Here is a 21,799-nt window from a genome sequence, read left to right on the forward strand (position 1 = left end):
CCCTAGGTCCTACTTCTCTCTATGAACTGAGAATGAAGGAAGACCACTGGATCAAGACTAGGGTGACCCAACCTATCACTGGTGGGTGTAACCAAAAGAAAGGGGTTATAAAACCTCCCCAAGGGAAAGAGGGTGAACATCCGAAGGATAAAAGTAGAGTCTCGATAGGCCCCTAAAAACCTGTTCAGGAGGGTGGGCCCCCAATCTCTTCACAACCAAAAAGTAGGTACCAAGTTAGGAATTGGGATCCAAAAAAGGCATAATGTCACAACTGTAAATAGACTAGACAACGAACCGGAGACTCTGCCTATCTCAAAATGAATCCCCTAGTGCTCCTCCAGCTAGTCCTGGATTGGTACTCTCCTGGCAGGATCCTTAGCGTGTCCTGAGCAAAGCAGAGTGCACAGAGCAGCTACACTAGTCTCTGAGGGTGGGAAGGATCTTGCATCCTTAGCTGTTTGGCCTACTAAAATGGAAAAATACAAACAGCAACCTAAATTATGGGGATCAGTGTAGAGGCACTGATAGATAGAGATACAAGTGTCACCATGATGACTGAAAAACTGGTATCTCCTGACTGGACAGACTTATCCAGTCACCAACGCCAATAATGCTACTAAGGTTCATCCCATGGCTATGGTTTCCTAGAAATGGGAGGTGGTCATTGGCCTAAAAGAGGTGGCGGTATCCTCAGCAATTCATGTTGAATGTCTGCTAGGGTATGATCTGGAGTACTTAGGGCCTCATTATGATGGAGGATATTCCGCCTCCTCCGGGCCGGCGGAAGCCACCTCCGGCCCGGAGGAGGCGGAAAATCCTCTGCGGAGTAACCAAAGACCCACCGCCGCATTACGATGGCTGGTGGGTCTTGGTTTCTGTCCGCTGCTTTTCCGCCGCGGTCGGATTACAACCGCCGCGGAAAAGCTCTCATTTGGCTGGCAGTGTCTATCAGATACCGCCAGCCAAATTAGGAAGCATTTGTAAACATGCTTTTCCGCGGCGGTTTTTCCGCCGTGGAAAAGCATGTGTACTTTTGATTTTGGGGGCCCGTTGCGGGCCCCCAGGGTGTTGGCGGGTGGGGGGTGCACATGGGGGGTACCTATGGTACCCCCCAGTATTTACATGCACAAAGCGGCAGGCACCACGCGGTGCCTGTCGCTTTGTGCATGTAAATGTCAAACTTGCACTTTTAACATTGCGGCGGGTGCTGCTTGAAGCAGCAACCGCCGCAATGTTAAATATCCAGGATGTGACCGCCAGGGTGGCGGTCACATCCTAATCACACATGAGGGATTGCCGCAGCCCATGCGGACGTTCCCTCATCCTCTGGGGTCGCGGACGAACGCAAGTCTGTCCGCGATCCTAATGAGGCCCTTAGTCTGGGATGAGTTTCAGCTTCGGTCCAATGCAGCCAGGCTGGGAATCCCTGAATGGAAATGCCGAGCACAGTGCAAGGCCCTAGGTAAAAAAGAGGTGTTAGAGATTGAAAAGGTGGCCTTCCAAAGTCCCCCTTACTTTCACTACCAGTGGTTGGGGTACACTTTGAGAGGGTAGGATATACATTGTTTGTTCCCTGATGCATTTCATCAGGGAATATATTTATGCTGCTAGTATTGGATCATGTTGCCAGGTACTCTGAAGAAGTTCCCTATAGGATTGCTACTGCTCCTGTAGTGCCTATGGTCCTCATTGGTGGGTTTCCCTAAGGAGGTAGTGTTAGCCAAACATACAAATATTATATCTGACTTCCTGAAGCCCATTTGGATAGAATGTGAAGTGACCTATAAGTTCACTACCACTTATCACCTACAACAAAAATAGCCTTGTTGAGAGATTCAACAAATCCATAAAAGGGATGATCATGGGACTCCCTGAAAAACTCAGCAGAAGATGAGGTGTCCTGTTGCCATGCCTTCTTTTCACTTGCAGAGAAGTGCCACCGAAGGGAATACATTTTTCCCTCTTTGAACTTCTATTTGGCCATCCTGTGAGGGGACCACTTTTCCTAGTTATGAAGGTCTGGTAGAGACCTCTCAAAGACCCTAAACAAGATATTGTGGACTATGTACTAGGCCTACGTTCCAGGATGGCAGTGTAAATGAGCAAAGCAACACAAAACCTAGAGGCCAGCCTAGAGCTTCAAAAACTCTGATATGACCAAAAGGCTTCAATGGTGGAGACCCAATCAGGGCAGAAGGTATCAGTGTTGGAACCTGTGGTGCCTATGATCCTCCAGGACACATGGAGTGTCCCTACCCTCTCCTTGAGAGGAAAGGTGAGGTCAACTACTGTTCCATCCATGCTAACGGGGTAATCTATATTAAACGCCTGAAACTTTTCCATGACAGGGAACCTCTCCCTTACCTTCTGTCCAGAAGCCCTAAAGATGGCACAGTAGATGTAGGGGTGATCCCGCACTATATCAATATAGGGGAGGGGGATATTCATTGAGAGCCATCCACAGTACCTGAGGATCTGGATATTCCATACACTCAGATCTGTGGGACTGCAAATTGGGGATGGAAGTCACTTCTCTTCATTCCTGACAGCCCTTCTGGAAGTCCAAACTCTATTAGTGGTGGGTCCCATATCCATAGCCAAGAGGGTGGTACTTCCTGGCTCCTGTATTACTTTGTGATCCTCCCAGTGATCCTTGCTAGATCCTTCTTCTGAGATCTTCACAGTCTCAGGGTAGACTCAGGTAGCAGTCCCATTGGTTGCCCTTCCAGAGAGAGGGGGCCATATCTCAAGCCATTGCAACTGTGGAAGTAGATGGGACTCACCAGTGTAGGGGACCTGTTTCAGAATGGCCATTTAATGATGTTTGCGACCCTGAGTGACCTCAAAGGATAATTTCTCGTATTCATGGCCCTAAAAGGGACCCTACGGGATATTTGGGCAAACCACAAGACTGAACAAGAAATAAACCAACTTTTGCAAACATTGCTCACGATGGACGAGGGTTAGAAGCTGATCAGCTAGATCAACAAAGCCCTATTCACACGCGCCCAGATGTCATTGCACATCTTGTGATACACCTGGAAGGCAGAATTTGAGAAACCCCTTCATGATAAAGAGTGGGACCGGGCCCTGCTATACCTGCAGAAGGTGTCCTGCAATGGTTGGCTGAAACAAATTCAATTCTGCTTTTTTTCACAGGGCATACCTCTCTCTGTCCTGGTTAGGCCACATGTTATCTATGGCTAGGACACTTGCGCTAGTTACGATGCCCCGTAAGCTGAACTGAAGCACATACTCTGGGACTGCTCACAACTTAGTCACTTCTGGACCTCGATTATATACCGCAGGGAGCAGATACATTGGGATCACAGGCATTTTCACCTGGTAGGCAATGGCCCTGGGCATTTACTGATGACCACACAAAAACAAAACAGGGAGGCTTTTCCTAGACCTGGCCCACCTGACAGCCAAGACGTTCGTGACAACATTATGGAAGCTTGCAACCCCACCTAACTCAGAACACTGGAAGAGAATAATTATCAAATGGGTGAAGGCAGAGGTGGTGGCTCTACACCACAAAGAGGTCAGGGGGATGCCTCATTGCCCAATGGCCCGGAGAGAGACAATTTTACAATGGAACCCTGCATGCATTTGCCTTTCCAACCCAATCACTACCCTGACTGTGACATTACAATGCATTACATTACCACATAAGTCATAACAATGACTTGCTTTAGGAGGCACTGGACTTTGGAATAGTAAAAATCACTATTTCAGCTCCAATCTACAAAACAGTACGGAAGAGGTTGGACTTAAAATTCCCAAATCAGTCCAACATGGCTCCCTCTACAGCAAGTTGTAACAACTTGTGTGGTAAATTAACAAGTGGCAACATTGCAGTCAGCGGTAGTGACTGTGTTGTAAAGACTAGTCGCTGTTGTGACTGTGGTGTAAACTACGTTTCCCATCGAAGACACTACACTCTCGGTTGACTAAGGCCCCCTCTGACTTCTGCTCCATTTCCACGGTGGCAGATTGTGGCCCCCCTCACCAGGCTCAGCAAAGAGCAGTATCCTCTTCATGCTACCAGAGCCAAACAGACACCTCTTCATTAGTTCCCGTCCCTCACAACACAACATTGCGGTAACCGAAATGCTTCATAAGGCCTGATCACCAGCGTCTGAACTACTATTCTCACTTCATCAAAAATAATAGGGAGGTTATTATAAAGGAAAAAAACCACCCAGATCAATTACACTCATCACAGGCTTATGTTTAGCAATTATTTTTTCCCTTACAAAATGTCCAAGACCACCCCATGCACAACACGTTTTCCTTACAGCAGGACAAGTTGGCTTCATGTTGGTTAAGTCCACACCAAAATGAACTCTAGGACCCTTTAGATTATTGAGTAGTTGTACTACTGTACTTCTTTCCCTAGTCAGCATTTTAGTTGGTTTGATGGATGTAAATAAACATAAGGTATACTCTTGATTTCTCCAAAGAATCGTTGCCTTCTCCTGCGATGATTTAATGTTGTTAGATAAATCAACGCATAATGTGAGAGTTCTTTTTGATAACAGTTTTTGTCAAAACAGTTAACAACCAACTGAACCATTATGCGCTGGGCTGTGAAATCTTCAAATTCACGTCTGCCAAAACACTCAAGGGCATTGCATACAAGTCAATGCTTTCATCAGTCCTCAGCTACCTTAAAAAAACTAAACCTTCTAACAATTCTACTTTTTTCACACCAAAACTCTGTGCAGGCCTCAGTAGCGTTCCTAAATATTCATCAGGCTCCTCTCCTTCCTGAGTTATGCATCTCGGTAATGTTCAGGACTGTATTACTTTTCTTTGGATGACACTAGTCCTGGGCGAAATTTCATTCAGGCCAGTAACTGGAGCAATTTTGATAGTATTCCTATGATGCAAAATTACCAATAATTACGTGAATATACACTTGTATATTTTAAAGCAATTTAGGGCAAAAATGCCTACGACAAGAACACAGAAAGCTGTACCTGTTTTGTTGCATTTAACAAATTTTCTTAGGACAAAATGCATTTTGTGCTAAACAAATAGTGCTACAAGCGGGGTCATGCTACTCAAAGTGATTCTGAGTAATCTTACTTACTTTTGCTGTAATTTTGAATAAATACAATACAGCAAATTATGTGTGTTACTCCCACCCCTGTATGACACCTAATGCCAAGTTCTCCCTAATACATTTTGAAAGCTCTAACGATTCTGTCCAGTGTGGGCATGGCAGTTCTCCACATGTTTCTAGAATAACAGTTGATAGATTCACAGCTAGCATGCCAGCCTGTGTAACGGATGTGCTGAAATAAACAATACTTGTAACCTGCAGCCAGATGTATACACAAACACTTTGGGGCTGATTACGATGTCGGTCGGAAGGCCTCAGACCACTAGTTGGAAGCTTTTGGTCCGCGGTTGAAGGGTTTATGACCAACACAGTTGGTTTGCAGTCTAACCACCAAATTACGATATCAGTGGTCGGAGCGTGAACCAACCAATCATTCCGATGTGGTTCTGACCGGCATTCAGAGTCTTCCTGCTGGTCCGAACTGCACCGTAATCCCGTATGGATGGTTTCCTCCGTTTGGATTACAATGTCAGTTTCCCACAGCCTTTCCATGCTGGCCTTTCTGACATGGAAAGTCTGTCAGAAAGTGAATTTGGGGGCCCCTAGCAAGGCCCCCTTATTTCTGTGGCCTACGGTTGGTGGCCGAGGGGGTAACTAGTGTGCTCCCCTGTATGGTGATGTGTTTTACAAACACACCCATTTTTTATTGGAGCATGTGTTACGGCCGGTTTATGGCCGTAACTAAAGCTCTCATAGAGAAATATGTGAATCCAACTGAATAATGGCTGTCCCTAAACCGAGATGGTGTCGACGGAGGCAACTCCAACCGACATCATAATAAGCCCCTAAATAGGATATGTAAAAAGTAACAAAAATGTTATTGGGTAGCCCATTCAAATTGATACGCAGTGGACTGGCTGAAAGTATAATTATGAATTGCACTTAAAACCACACTGGAATCGAAAGCATGTTGTGTAAACTAGGGACTGATTTATAGATTGGTGGATCAGTTACTCCATCAGAAAATGTGACACATATCCCTTCCACCTTATTACAAGTGCATTATAACGAATGGCACTTATAATATGGTGGACAATATATCAGTCATGTTTGTGACAAAGTAACTTGTCCGTCAAACTCTAACTTGGGCCCATATGCTATAAAAATGGTAATACGTTGTTGATAACTTGGTTAGAAGACTAGAGTGTCCATCTCTGACATAGCTAATTAGGCTCATCGATGAGACAATTATGCATGTACATCACCACATCAGGAGGAAATTATACCTTAGTTCACACCATAGACTAAATTGTACCTTAATACACAAAGTAGGTATGCATGTCATCAATTGTGCACCCAGATACTAATGAAGACGAATGTCTTATGCAATTGCACGCAGGACATGATGTCTGACCTTTTAATACTAATGCTGTGTGGTCAGTTGAAGCCTTGTTAGCACATAGAAGAGTGCAGTGCCCAGGGTCAGACTGAGACACAAAGTAGATCTGGGCACCAAATTAAAAGTGATGCCAATAGCGAATCAAATAGCTAAAAAAGTGCCCACATTTGCAAATCAGGGCAGTTTTGAACTTGTAAAGATACTTGTATATGTGTTTTGCAAGGTATTTGAGATTGCATGCATTTGTACTTGATGCAGGCAATATTTGTGGTAATATCAGAGAAGTCAATAGTAACTCCAGCCAACTAGACCATTAAACAGTCCCACAACAGTCAAAAAACCTGCATATACACTGACCTGCCAAACCAGCCCTTTAGGCACTGTCTGATTGTCCAATAGGCCAGTCCAACCCTGGCACTAACGCTGCCTGATAATGATGTTACATGCATTTGAGAAAAAATTTATTTGAGGAACCACTCGAAGAACAACACCTCCAGCATTCAAATCCATCAAAGCTTCTCTGTGAATCCTTGCAAAGTCAATGTGATAAGACTGGAACAACAACTCAGAGAAAACAAAAAGGTTTGTGTGTTTCATAGTCAATACAAATCCAAAAAGATAGAAAAGTAAACAAAGCCTTCCGGTCATGAGCAAGATGCTGACCCAAAGCCCCCTTCAATTATGCATTATATGTTGGACATAATAAGTATTACAGAGCTGTCTGTATCCAAGTTCGAAAATGAAACGATATTTCATACCACATAATGCATAAAATTATATCATCTTAAAAAGATACAAGTTACTTTCATTAAACAACAAAGGACTAGAGTGATAGCCCAAACAGGTAAAAATGCAATTGCCTAATGTGTGAAACAGACTGTTTTATTTCAGCTGTGGGGGATCACAATTGCATTGGTATGTATATGAAACACAACAAAATCCACCATACCACACTCCTCCTGGTTTATTCAGAAGTGCAGGAACCTTAGATCAAAACTGGCCAACTCAATTAGAGCAAACAGTGTAGTGGAACTAAGAGAAGCAAGGAGATCTTATAAGATAGCTTTGGCCAGAGCTCAAAGGGATGGGACGCAAATCAATGGCTCCAGATCAGTGATGCTTGCCAGAGGAAAGATTCTCAACAGTTTTAGCTTTTAGTCACTAGTGGAGATGCGGAAAGACCGAGGCCACTCACTAACAATATCACCATTGCCACCTGGTAGAATCATTTCTCTACAGTATATAGTGGATCTGGGGATTTTGCTAAGGATGTTCCTACCATTGACTACACTTGCCCCAGACTACTGGGCTATTTTCCATAGCTGAAATTATGCACAGCATTAACTTTGTTGTAAGAAATAAAGCTCTGGGCCTGACGGTGTTCCTAGAGATGTTTTTCTTAATGACATTGTTAATTGGTCTAGATTCATCTGGGCTCTAGCCAATGGAATTGCAGGGGCTCCAATACCGCTCTCATGGAAGGGAGCCAAGGTGATTCCGGTTTTCAAGAAGGGGGACTGCTCACTAGCCTCCAACTACAGGCCCATGAGCCTGATTGATGGAGCACAAATGGTATTTTCCCAAGCTCTTCTTATGAAGATTACGATTGGATGGAAGACAATAACATCTTATCCTCCTTCCAAGCAGGGTTCAGATGGAAAACCAGCACTATCGATAAGGTCTTTCTATTTTTTTCATTGGCCTGGATACTGTGACCACTGAACGGGGAAGTCTGTACATAGTATTTATTGACCTGAAGTCGGAATTCAACCTCATCCCTAGGCATAAATTATGATGTGTCCTACAGGAGCTGGGTCTTCCTTATGAGATCCTTGCATTGGTTGTTCGTCTTCACTTGGACAACTATGTAAGGGTATGCTGGGGTAACCAAGGGCAACTGACAGACTCGATGAGAACGACAGGGGTGTCCGACATGGCTGTGTGTTGGCTCCTACTATCTTTTCACTTTTCATCAATGGAGTGGTTCAACACTTAGCATAAGTCCCCGCTGATGTCCTCTTTCTCGGGGGTGTCAAAGTAACAACCTTATTGTTTGCGGAGAACACACTAATACCCTCTAAGACCTCCATTGGTCTGTAACTGTTCCTAGAATGCTTTGAGGCCTTTTGTGAAATAAACGGCTTGGAGGTCAATACCTCAAAGACTAAACTACTGCTGAGTACCTACAAATCGTATGAAGGCTAATTGGTATTGGAGGGCATTCCCCTCGAGAGAGTGGCCACCTTTGACTATCTGAGTTTAACTCTCTCAGAGGAAATGGTCTGGAATTACAAAGCGTATTCTTGAGCAGAAGCTGCCCACTGGGGCTCTGATTAAAGAGCATATGACCTCCCAGACCAAACCAGTGGCAGCCTCACTCCAGATTTACGACCATGAGGTAGTGGGCTCTGCACTGAATGTGGCCAAGCTTTGGGGATTTGTTGGAAAATCTGGACGGTCTTCTTGTTACCAAGAACAAATTCTTGAGAACCCTATGCTCACTTCCCCAGAGCGATACCAAAGGAGATGATGGACAGAGCGTTTGAGAAAATCAAACACTCACCCCCAGTCAACTGATCTGGGTTTAATCCATAATCATTCTTTAGCTCACTCCACTACCTCAGTTCAGACATGGCCATATGCAAATTAGTATGACCCTGTGCCTCATGCGAACAGTCCAGCCAGCACTGCCAAGCCATGTCTTCCCTGGACCAAAAACAAGGATCCTGGGACCGGTTGCGGGTTCAGAACCCTCATCTGCCAGGCTATCTTACATCCAGTGGCACAGTGAGCAAGGGACCCACGTCTGGGCATACCCTGCCAACTTAGGGCGAACAAAGTGATACCAAAGGGGATGATGGACGGAGTGTTTGAGCAAATCAAACACTCACCCCCAGTCAACTGATCTGGGTTTAATCCATCATCCTTCTTTAGCTCACTCCACCACCCCAGTTCAGACATGGCCATATGCAAATCAGTCTGACCCTGTGCCTCATGGGAACAGTCCAGCCCGAACTGCCAGGCCATGTCTTCCCTGGACCGGAAACAAGCATCCTGGGACCAGTTTCGGGTTCATAACCCTCATCAGCCAGGCTATCCTGAATCCAGTGGCAAAGTGAGCAAGGGACCCACATCTGGGCATAACCTGCCAACTTAGGGCGAATCAAGCTATCCTGGCTGAAGAGGGGTGAAACCCCAAAACCCGTCCTAGGATGCTTGTTTCCAGTCCAGGGAGGACCTGGCCTGGCAGTTCGAGTTGGACTGTTCCCATTGGCGCAGAGTCAAGACTGATTTGCATTTGTCTGAGTCCAAACGGGAATGGCATGGTGAGAAAAATAAACGATTGATTTAGGCTCAGATCTCTTTACTGGGGTGAATGTATAACATTGTTCTGCATTCTGTACGTCAATAGTTTTTTTGTTTTTTTGGTCTTTTTTGCACTTCCCCAGAGAACTCCCCTTATTCCATTAAGGCTAGACATGGGCAGACCCTCAGTTGTGGATAGAATGAGGCTTCATTCCCTGCTCTTTTGGCTGCTCTTGAAATTAACCCCATAGCTTTCCAAATATGCTGCTGCTTTTGATGAAGTTTGCACACTTGACCGCTTCAAGAAAATTGGGTGGTTTACTAAGGTCAGGTCACTGCTCTCAGCGATAGGACAGGGGAGCACGTGGGAGGATAAAGATCTACATCATGCTGGAAACAAGGATGTGGTCTAAGGTTATTGACTTTAGAGTAATCCCCAGTTTCGATAGCGACCACAATGCCCTCTGGCTGGAGATGGTTTTCCAAGGACTGAAGGAAATATCGACCTCAGGAATGGCTGACCCAGGCGAAGGGCTGATACTTTCAAATAACAGATGCAGGATAAAGTGGGGTAAAATAGCAGATTCCCAGGATGAACCGGCTAAACTGTACAATTTGGTTCTCCCTCGACTCCTGCAGGTAGACAATTTAATTACCCAGCCAATATCCCCAGATTTTAATATGGACCTGCAGCACGTCCACTTGGATTTAGTTTTCTGCCTAGAAGAGTTTTTTTTTATATTTATTTTTATTAAAGTGAAAAACAAATGAACAAAGAAGGAAAAACAGCACAAGGCAGTACATTCATAAAGGTGTCACATCAATGCGAGGATAGGGACATACAAATGCAATACAATCAACAGAATCACAGGAGAGGTAGGGGAGAGGAATCTGAAACAGGAAAAATGCTTAAATGGTTGCGGAGGAAACATCAGGTTGGGAGGGAAGCAGTTCGGTGTCTAAGTCCGCTTGGGGGGAGCACATATCTCGCCACGGTACGAGTTCCATTGGTTCAGACCTTCCCCCATTTACGAGGTCTGCCACGGGCGACGTACACCGTCTTCTCTCTGAACATGCACCAATCCATGTTTTGTTTCCATGCCAGAACCGCAGGCGGCCTCTGGGCACCCCATAATTGGGCTATGTCTCTCTTGGCATTCATATTGCCCAGGGTTACCCATTGAAGCTGCGCCACATTGTAATCATTCGGCTCCCACACGTTCAACAAGCACCGCCTAGCCTCAGGCATCGACCTCACTCATAACTTCATGCACACGAGTCCAATAGCGCCCCACCGCAGGACATTCCCAGATTATATGGAGAAAGGTACCCACGAGGCCGCAACCACGCCTACACAGCCCATCCAGAGAAAATCCCATGTGCACCAGACGTGGCCCAGTTACATAGACCCTGTGAATAATTTTGAGTTGAACAAACCGAAGGCGCGCCGGGATTGCCACCTCCTTAGGGGAAGACACTGCCGCCTGCCAATCCTCATCGTCTAGCTCCAAGCTGTCACCAGTCCAAGCCTCTCGGAGGTGACATAGGAGGTCAACCCTGTTATTTATCAACTTTTTATACGACGAATGTCAGGAAGCGCGATTCCACCATCATACCACGGGAGTGTCATCTTCGCAAGGGCAATACGGGGACGACCCCCCCATAGCAATTGCCTCTGTAGACTTTCAACCTCCCGAAAGTAGCTAGCAGGCACAGTATCGAAAGTATTCTGCAACACATATAAGAACCGGGGCAGCGACATCATCTTGAACAATGCCGCCCGTCCTAGAGGGGATAGAGGGAGCCTACGCCAGGCGGCAACGTCAGACCTGAGGCGCTGAAGCGGAGGCAACAAATTACGCTCATAACGGAGTACGGGGTCCAAGGTGATAAAGATCCCCAAATACTTGAATCCCTCCCGCACCACCTGTATAGGACATCCACGAGGCAAAAAGGGAGCGTCGCCCGAGAGAACATAGATACAAGACTTAGACCAGTTAATGACAAGACCGGAATTTTTACGGGAAGAGTTCAAGACGTCGAGCAGGACTTTCAACGACTTCCGAGGTGACGTGAGATACAACAGGATATCGTCCGCGTACAAGGACACACGGTCTTCAAAGTCTGAAGTCCATCGAATGCCCTTCAAAGACGGCTCCCACCTCAGCCAGGCTGCCAGGGGTTCCAAAGCGAGAGCAAAAAGAAGTGGGGAAAAGGGGCAACCCTGGCGCGTCCCTCTGCCAAGGGCAAATGGAGCGGATACTCGGCCGTTTACTACCACTTGCGCTAAAGGATCAGTGTAGAGCAACTTCACCCAGCTAATAAACACTGGGCCGAAACCGAACTTCGCGAGGGCTGCCCAAAGATATGGCCATTCCAGCGTATCAAACGCCATTGTGGCGTCCAAAGAAGCCAAAATGGCCGGCTTACGTAACGTCTCCGCCCTCGCAAGGGCGCCGTGTAGGCGCCGGAGGTTCAGTGCCGTGTTGCGATGTGGTATAAAACCGGATTGATCGGGGTGAACCAAGTTGCCGATGACGGCAATTAAGCGAGTATCAAGCAGTTTGGCCAGGATCTTAGGCTCGGCATTCAAAAGAGATATGGGTCTATATGAGGTGCAGCGGTCGCGCGGCCTCCCCTCCTTGTGTATTACAACAATAGAAGCCAGTCTCTGATCAGGAGGGAGGGAGCCCATTTCCAACGACTCCAAAAACATCGACCTGAGATAAGGGGCTATCGCATCCGGGCGAAGCTTGTAGAGCTCAATGGGGAGTCCATTCGGGCCCATGGCCTTCCCCGACCGAACCGCACGGATGGTATTCGCCACCTCCTCAACAGTAGGAGTGGCATCAAGGAGTTCCCTTTCAGGGTCTGACAAACAAGGCAACGCGATGTCCCGCAAAAGTAGCCAAGAGTCCTGCTCAGTTCTATCTGACACAGGGGAATAGACATCCCGGAAATACTCCGCAAAACACTCCACTATCTCAGCAGGGCCAGTGATTCTCGCTCCATTCGCACTCTCAAGCACCAGAACCACACGACTAGCACACTCCTTCTTGTCCAACCACGCGAGTAATTTCCCCGCTTTGTCACCCACATCATACAGATGTCCTTGTTGCTCTCTGCTCATTACTTTTGCAGCATCAGTAACCAGTGCTCTATAATCGAGTTGCTTAAGACCAAGGAGGTGCAGCCTATCCTGGGTAACCCCCGAATCCAACTCCCCCTCCAAAGCAGTTATTTCATTTTCAATTCGAACAACCGCCTCCTGTTTACGTTTCTTAACATTGCTAACTAAGGAAAGGGCCTAGCCCCGAATGAAAGTCTTTTACGCTTCCCTCAGTGAGACAGAGGAGGACACAGAACCCACATTCTCCGCAAAGTAATGATCTAGCGCTTTAATCAGTTCCGCCCGCACCTTAGGGTCCCGGAGGTACCAGGGGTTAATCGGAGCCACCCGACCCTCCATTCCCAGCTTCGTGTCCAAGACCAACCATAATGGGGAGTGATCCGAAACACCCCTGGCCAGATGTTTAATCTCCCTGATAGAGGAGGCCTGCGGAGAGGGCACTAGCACATAGTCTAGTCTTGAGAGACTACCGTGGGCACCGGAATGGAACGTGTATTGCAACTGCCCCGGGTGGAGCAATCTCCAGCAATCGACCAGTCCCAGAGTGTCCAAGAAGCCACCCAACCAGGATTGAGACTTCGCAATTTTCCTAGGAGGGTAGCGATCGCACATCCCGGACACCACTGAATTAAAATCTCCACCCACAACCAGCTGACCCTCTGGAACTCCCAGGATCACTTTTCCCAAATCGGCAAAAGTAGTAGTCTGCAGACCAGGCGGAACATAGACAGAGAGGAGGGTGATGACCCTCCCCTCCCAGCGCCCAACAATGGCGGCGTACCACCCTCTATCATCGAGGATAATATCGTCAACCTGAAGAGGGAGGGAGTTCCTGACTAGAATACCAAACCCCCGAGAGCCAGAGGTGAATCCGGAGTGCGCTAAGAGACGATAACCACGCCTGTTCATAGCATGGCACGTATTGCCTATTAGGTGTGTTTCTTGTAGCAACACCACATCAGGGGATAAACGACGTAGCAGTTGTAGTACCACTCCCCGTTTTATCCTATCTCCCAGCCCATTGACGTTCCAACACAATAACCTCAATCCCCTACCCCCATCCCAGAAACCAACCCCATCCCCATCCCACAACAGATGCAACACAGAACCACAGGAGATCATCAGTACATTGCCTTGAGAGAAACAAAAGAACAGTAACTTCGCCCCTTCTACCCCCCAACAGACCCCCAACATCATACCCCCCACCCTGCACCCCTGCGTGAGACTCAAAAGCCACCCCAACTTGCAGTGTGCCTGTCGCCCTAACACACAACTAATCTACGAAAAGAACCCTAGAGGAGGAAAGACTCATATTCCCCCCGCCCATACCCCCGAAAGACAGTACAGTAGCAAACAAATTGGCATAGCATCAAACCACTGCTGAAAGTCAATATGTTGATCCGGGAGCCGATCTCACCCCCTATTCCTGCTCCACCGGGCCGCCCTCAGCCCCTCCGGAATACTCAGAGCGTTCTTGTCGCATGGGCAGTGTGTCAAGCCAGTCTCCTGCAGCCTCAGGATGGTTAAAGAAGAATGTCCGATCTTCGTACACCACACGTAGCAGGGCCGGGAAGAGCATAGCATACTTCATGTCCCTGTCTCTCAACCTCTTTTTCACCCCTTGAAACCGCAGTCGCTGTTTCTGTACCTGCTGGGTGAAGTCCGGGTAAAAACTCACTGTGGTGTTTTCAAAGGCCGTGGGACCATTCTGGCGCGACGCTTGCAGGATCGCGTCTCTGTCCCGAAAGTTGAAAATCCTAGGAATAATGGGTCGCGGGGTGGCTCCCTGCTTTGGCGTTCCTCCCGGTATCCTATGAGCCCGTTCCGCAGCGAAGAACTCACTGAGACCCTTGGGAGCGAGGTGGCTCATAACAAGGCCCTCCACAAGCAGGTCCACCGAAGAGGCATCCGTTTTTTCGGGGACACTGACCACACGAATGTTGTTACGTGGTGCACAGCTTTCAAAATCTTCCAGGCGTCGGGAGAAAAAGTTGTGCGAAGATCGCAGGTTACTGACCTCCGTCTGTAGATCAGAGACATCAGTGGTGAGACTGGAGGTCTTCAGATCGATAGATTTGACCTTTTCATTGGTCTTAGCTAGATCTGCCCTGATCAGCGTGACATCAATAGCAACTGTGTCTAGTTTGTGGGCCAGGGCTTCATACTGTTGACCCAGCGAGGCCTTCATGCCAGCAATGGCGCCCATGACGTCTAGCAGCGTCAGGTCCTCATCCGTCAAGGAATCATCTCCGACGTTGCTCGGGGGTTCATTCAGTCCCCCCGGAGAGCCCTTGGAGAGAGTGTATCTGTCCATGACGTTTGACTGTACGGAGCTCCCACGGAGAGCCGGCTTGGTCTTGCGCTTCTCACCCTCGGGCTTGGTGGCCATCTTGGGTACAGCGCCCCAGAGGGGAGCCTTGGACCTGGTGAAAATGGCTACACTCGATGCCGCCAAACCGGGTCTTTAGGATAAAGTGGGAACTTCACACCACACGATGAACCACAGTAGGCCAGCGCAGCACTCAAGGTGAAGCAGGAGAGCAGAATGTGACCAGGGCAGGTCAGGGCAAACCAGAGTCGGAGAGGTCTCGAAGCCAAAAACGAAACCGAAAGTGAATGGCAGAGCAAGGAGACTCGGGCAAGCCGTTGTTGTTCGATTACTGTCCGGCTGGCAGAGAAATCGAGCCCAGGCCAGCACCAAGGAGCAGGCCAGAAAAGTTCAGGAGCCCGTAACTTCGGCTCCCAAAATCCAAATCGGAATCTGAAAACAGCTAGTAGGTCAGCCAGGTTGTGCCAGTAACGACCCGTCGTCGTGGCCAGGATAAGATGCAGGATAAGCGGCGGAGGCGGCGAAGGTCCGGGAGCCCTGTGCTCACGCGACCATTCTACAAGAGGTTTTTAATCCTCAGGGTCCAAACAGGAAAAAGAGAACATTAGTTTCATCCTGGTACAACCCAGCCTGCAGAAAGCTCAAGTCCGAGCTAATTGAGGCAGTCAAGTCTGGGACAAATAAAACTAGAATTCGTGAACTCAGACTGCATTATAAAAAAGTAATAGCTCATGCAAGGAGCGAGTGGGATTTAGATAGGTGGTCTAACTTATCCACTGCTCTGGAAACTAGGGACGCCCGCAGATTCTGGTCACTAGTAAATACAGGCTCGGGGGAACCAAAATCAGCAATAGAGTCCAACATTGATACCTTAGTCTGGGAATCTCATTTTAAAGCCTTATACTCAGTTGAACCTGTGGAGGATAATACAGCGGCACCGCTACTTTTAAATATTGAGCATGAGGTTTTAGAGGTGTCCCACGCAATAGGAAAACTTGCAGTGGGTAAGGCCCCGGGACTTGATAAACACCCTGGGGACCTAGTTAGGCACCAACCAGGGATCTGGGCCCCCTACCTGCTTATCGTTTTTAATGCAATCTTGAGGGGTATCGAGGTTCCTTCCACTTGGCTGGGAGCGGAGATAGTGCCAATTTATAAGAAGGGTTCACCTCTGCTCCCAGCCAACTACAGGCCTATTAGTCTTCTTGACGTCTCCCCCAAAATGTTTGCGCTGCTTGTCCTCGACCATCTACTGCCATGGATGGAGGGCCATGAAGTACTAAGTCCGCTTCAGGCAGGGTTCCGGAGGAACACATCCACCATGGATCAGATCTTTCGCCTAATTCTCCTGTTTTGGAAAACGGCAAAGATTGAGGGTGGCAGACTCTACATGGTGTTTGTGGACCTCCGGTCCGCTTTCGATCTAGTGCCACGGGGAAAACTGTGGAAAACTGTGGGGGGTCCTCCAGGATCTGAGCGTTCCGCCCGGAATTCTGGATGTACTGATGAGATTGCATGAGGGTAACTTTGCCCAGGTTAGATGCGGGCGGAATAGGGCATTGTCATCAAGGTTTCCGGTCGACAGAGGGGTAAGGCAGGGTTATGTTTTGACCCGACCCTGTTTTGCCTCTATGTAAATGGTGTAATCTCCCATATGGATAATGTCCCCAACAACGACGCACCAAGGTTGGCTGGCAGGAGGATTCTGGGGATTATGTTTGCCGATGATACCCTCCTGCATTCCAAATCCCCAATGGGGATCCAACGAATTTTGAATGGTTTTGGAGACTTCTGTCGAAGCCGCAGTCTTGAGATAAATGCCGATAAACCAAAATTCATGATATTTAATCCTTCGGCATCTACACGTTCTAATCCGACTCTGGGCAGTGTGAGGTTGGAAAGGGTCACTACATTTCAATATCTTGGGGTCACACTCCATGAAAATCTTTCCTGGGGACCTCAACAAGTAAAATCCCAACTTAAACTATCACATTTGGTGGGTGGCATCTCCACAATTTCAAACACATCAACTCTTAAGCTAGTGAGCCTTGCCCTAGAGATCTACAAGACCCAAGCAAGGGCTGCAGCTCTCTATGGCGGAGAGCTGTGGCGACACTCCCACCAGGCAGAGATTGCCAAGATTGAATCAAAATTTATTAGACGTTTGCTGACTCTCCCCCAAAGTACCTCGCTCCTTCCCCTTAGGCTAGACCTGGGACTGACTTCTATTGAAGATGAGTTAGCTCTGAAACCGCTAAGGTTCTGGCGCCAGATATGGATAGCAACAGATCTGCTCCATTACAGGCAAGAGCAGAAGCAGATCCTAACTATCAATGGTGCAGCCAAAATTCCCTGGTATGCGTTTATAAAGCTGGAATTTTTAAGCTTAGGCCTGCCTGAAATGTGGGATAATCCGGAAAGGGGCAATCTTGAGGTATCACCTAAGTCCCTTACCAGGATCTACAAGGAAAACAAACTGAACTTTTATCTCTGCACCCCTAATGCTGGCTCTCTCACCGATTCTTTTTTAGCTTTCAAAAATTCTTATTTGTTTGAGGATTTTATGGATGTCGTTTTCCCAATTTTAGTGAGGAAACTTTTTATTCAATGGCGATATGGCACCTTACCAATCAAAGCTTTCACAAGCAAATGGTCCAACGCTACCAACAAGTCTTGTCCGGGTTGCAGGAGTGATGTAGAGGACGAACTCCATGTCCTCTTCTTCTGCCCCGCTTATAGTAAGCCCAGGAAGTATTGGCTTGTACCACTTTGCAGAAACTTAGGTGTTAGAATTTGTTCACATGCTTTTAGAATTGTAAAGACACATACTGCAAGTCTTATCGTATTTGCACTTTCCAAGTATTTATTTGCCATGTGGACAAAGAGGCGTCAACTAGTAGATATTGAATGCTAAGCATAAAACACCATGATCCTTTTTATACTGTAAATACGTTTTCCATGCATGTAATGAATTCAATGGTGTCTATGCAATGAATTTTATAATTATTTCCTCTGTATTATGTATTTATTACTGCTCTTTTATGGCCTCAAATGGCCGAAATAAAGAATATTTTAATTGAATTGAATTGAATGAGGTGAAATGAACATACATCACATTTGTGATGGAGTATCCTGTCCACTAACTTCTACAAAAGGCCCTTATAAAGGTTTTGGTACACTTATGAAGCATTATCACTTCCCTTGCCTCTGCCACTCTCACACCTCCCCATGAGTTACCCTATCCATCATGCTTTCTGTTTCACCTGGCACCGTTGGCGAGGGTCTCCTCTACATTTTTTGCATTTACCTACTGTGTTTTTGCTGTGTGTTGGACTCTCTTTTGTTGGTCTAAATTCTTCGGTTACTTTGCCACTGCTGTTCAGTGCCAAAGTGCAAGTGCTCCCTTTGTAAATTGTTGTTATGGACTGGTGTTTCCATGATTGGCTGAATTGATTTACTAGTCTAATCCTAGTCCAGAGCACCTTGTGTGCCCAGGGTCTGTTAATCAATTGCTGCTAGCGGGCTACAGCACTGATTGTGCCACCCACATAAGCAGACTGTAAAATATAACTCTAGCCTGCCATTTCAGAGCCTACGTGCAGTCTAGTAATGCCATGACGACTTGGCAAGTGTACCCACTTGCCAGGCCCTAACTTTCCCTTTTCTTACATGTTAGTCACCCCTTAAGGTGGGCCCAAGTTACCCTTGTGGGCAGGGTGCAGTGTATGTGAAATGAAGGACATGACCTGATGTGTTTGGCATGTCCTGACAGTGAATTACAGCCAATTTAGTGTTTCACTATTCCAAGGCTACCTGTTCCCATAGGATAGAATGGGGAGTTTGTTTATAGCATCTTATAACATAAATACCCATGGGAACAAGATAAGAAAATTAAATTACGTATGCCTGAACAACAATGTGATCAACAGAAATCTTTCGGTGCTCGCTGCTCCGATGTTTATCCCGACTGCCGGGATAAACATCGGAGCAGCGAGCACCGAAAGATTTCTGTTGATCCCATTGCGGTTCACTTTTCCTCGTGAACCCCCTAAAAGAAACAGATCAGATACTGTATGGCCCCTGAGGAAGGGCTATGCCCGAAATGCATTGGGCCACTGGCATTTACATTATGGAATCAATATTGTGATGAACTTACACCGGACAATGAATTCAAAATAAAGAAAAATATATGTAAGTACAAAAGAAGAGAACTCTGATTAATCAATTTATTGAACAAACCAAGGAACTCATTTTACGAGTGCTCTGGGGGGACACTGCTCTCGAGGGAAACAGTGCTATTCTACGTATTTTGTTGCTTAGCCATCCAGTGTGCCTCTGCTAGGTTTGTGTATTGCATGTCTGGCTTTTGGGTGACAGGGGCTGGGGAGGAGCAGTGACTCCTAAGAGCCTGATGATTCAGGGCTGGTCTGAATAGACCTGGGCTGCATTTAGTGTAGGGGGAGGAGATTTCTTTTCACATGAATGGACGTGGTCTGCCTTCCACACTGCTGACTCCACCTCCTGCCAGGAAGCTGCACCAGAGAGGACAGAACTGGTTTTGACGAAGCACAGGGATTTTCTGCCATGAGAAAACAAAGGATTTTTGCGTCTAAACATTGGGGTCCGGACCCCTGATCTTTAGAACACTTCTGGATCAAAAGGAACCTTTGCCAAGGAGAAGAGCAGGTGAAGCTGAGGAGGAATACTGCCCCGGTGCTGTTTGCTGTCTGGAGTTGGCCTAGAGTGGATACTTGCTGCCAAGGAAAGGAGAAAGGGCTTTGCATTTGCTGTGTCCCCCTACTTGAGGAAGATCTTCAAGGGCTTGAAATTGAGTTTGCCTTCTGTTCTGAAGTCTTAGGGACACAAAGACTTTACCATCAGCTCCCCTGAACATCCTTGCTGGGAGTTCTGACCTGCAGAGGTGCCTGCTGTTGTTTTAGATCTCTAGAGACTGTTTTTTGCTAGAAGTTGGTAAATCAAGAAGAAGCATGATGCAGCCATACCTGTTTCCGACGCATCACCGAAGAAACCGTCGCAGGGCCTGCGGCGGCCCGAGGCATCACTGCACACCACTTGAAGTGCAACGATCTCTGAAGTCTGAGATCACCGCACCGATTCTGACGCAAGCCCTGCTGTGCGGCTGCAAGAATCCACACATCGTCCTGGATCGTTGCATCGAAGTGCCAAGTCTGTCGCATCATTGGGGGATGCAGTAAAAAACCGATGCATCACCTCCCTACAAAGTAGGAAACTGACGCATCACTTCCTCTCCGGTAAGGAACCGACGCATCCCCTCCCCTGTGCGGCAGTAAAGAACCGACTAATCACCTCCTCTGGCGTAAGGAACCAACGCGTCACCTTCCCTGCGGCCCGTTTTGTTTGTTTGCATGACGCATCCAGGGTACTTTGTGTGAAAAGTGTTGCCTCTGCAATTTGCATTTGAACTGAACTATTTCTATCATCTGTAAGTCATATTTGTATTACTTTATTGTGGTTTTTTGACATTTGGTTTTGTTTTGGTTTAGATGAAGATAACCTATTTTTCCAAACTGGTGTGGTGTCCATTTATAGTGTTTTGACTGTATTACTGTATGTGTTCACATATGTTTTACACACAGCCTCTGAGATAAGCCTGTCTGATCATACCAATCTACCAAGGGGGTCAGCAGGCATTATTTTAGAAGTGTATCCCTCTTACCGTGACTAGAAGCAAGGGTCCCTATTTGGACAAAGGTACCTATCTTGTAGTATGTTTATCTAGGAACCTGTATCGATACTCCTATTTCTGACCCTTGTCCGGTTAATAAATCACTAAAAGCCATACAACGGCACAGAAACCCGTTTTCAGATTAGGTCATAGCGCATGCTATCACATTAGGCAAGCACTATTCCTCCAGCCCCCCTAGAAAGCACACCGAGTTCTCAAAACAAACTAAACCTCCAGCAGACCTGGGAAATACCCTGCAGCTATTGTTTAATTTAGTTCGAGAACTCCTGTAAAGAATGTAAGAACGACCAGTTCTTATGACATCCTTAATGACGTCTTATGTCCATCCTTACGTCAAACTCGGCACCTTTCAGGTATAAATATACTGACGCTGCCCTAAGCAAAGACACGGTGGTGATGAGCTTGGAGCAGCGCTACTTGCCGAAGAGCCCAGCTGATGCAGGAAGCCCACGGACGCTGCCCCTCCCTTTTGACGCGCTGAGAGAGACGCTGCCTTTTCTCCTGCCGAGAAATCCAGCCTCTGGCATTTCCGGCTTGCCCTCGCGGGTAACTGGGATACCGAGTCCTGAGACAGAGATACCAGCCCTCCAGCCTTCTAAATCCCAGGTACTGAACTGACTAACCCCTTACAGAGAATTCTTGAGTCAGATTCCTGGCAAACAAACTTAACTTAAACTGCTACTTATTTACTCCCGCCCACGTTTTAGGCTCAGGTCAGGTACACCGGGGTAGGCGTAGTTAGAAGCACCAGTTGAGTACGATTAGTCAATGTATATATGAATGTATATCTTTTATCCATTTTAAGTATCATATGGCTAAGAAACCATATCAATGAT

The sequence above is a fragment of the Lissotriton helveticus genome, chromosome 5_1 (assembly GCF_964261635.1).
Source record: "Lissotriton helveticus chromosome 5_1, aLisHel1.1, whole genome shotgun sequence".
Taxonomy (NCBI): Eukaryota; Metazoa; Chordata; class Amphibia; order Caudata; family Salamandridae; genus Lissotriton; species Lissotriton helveticus.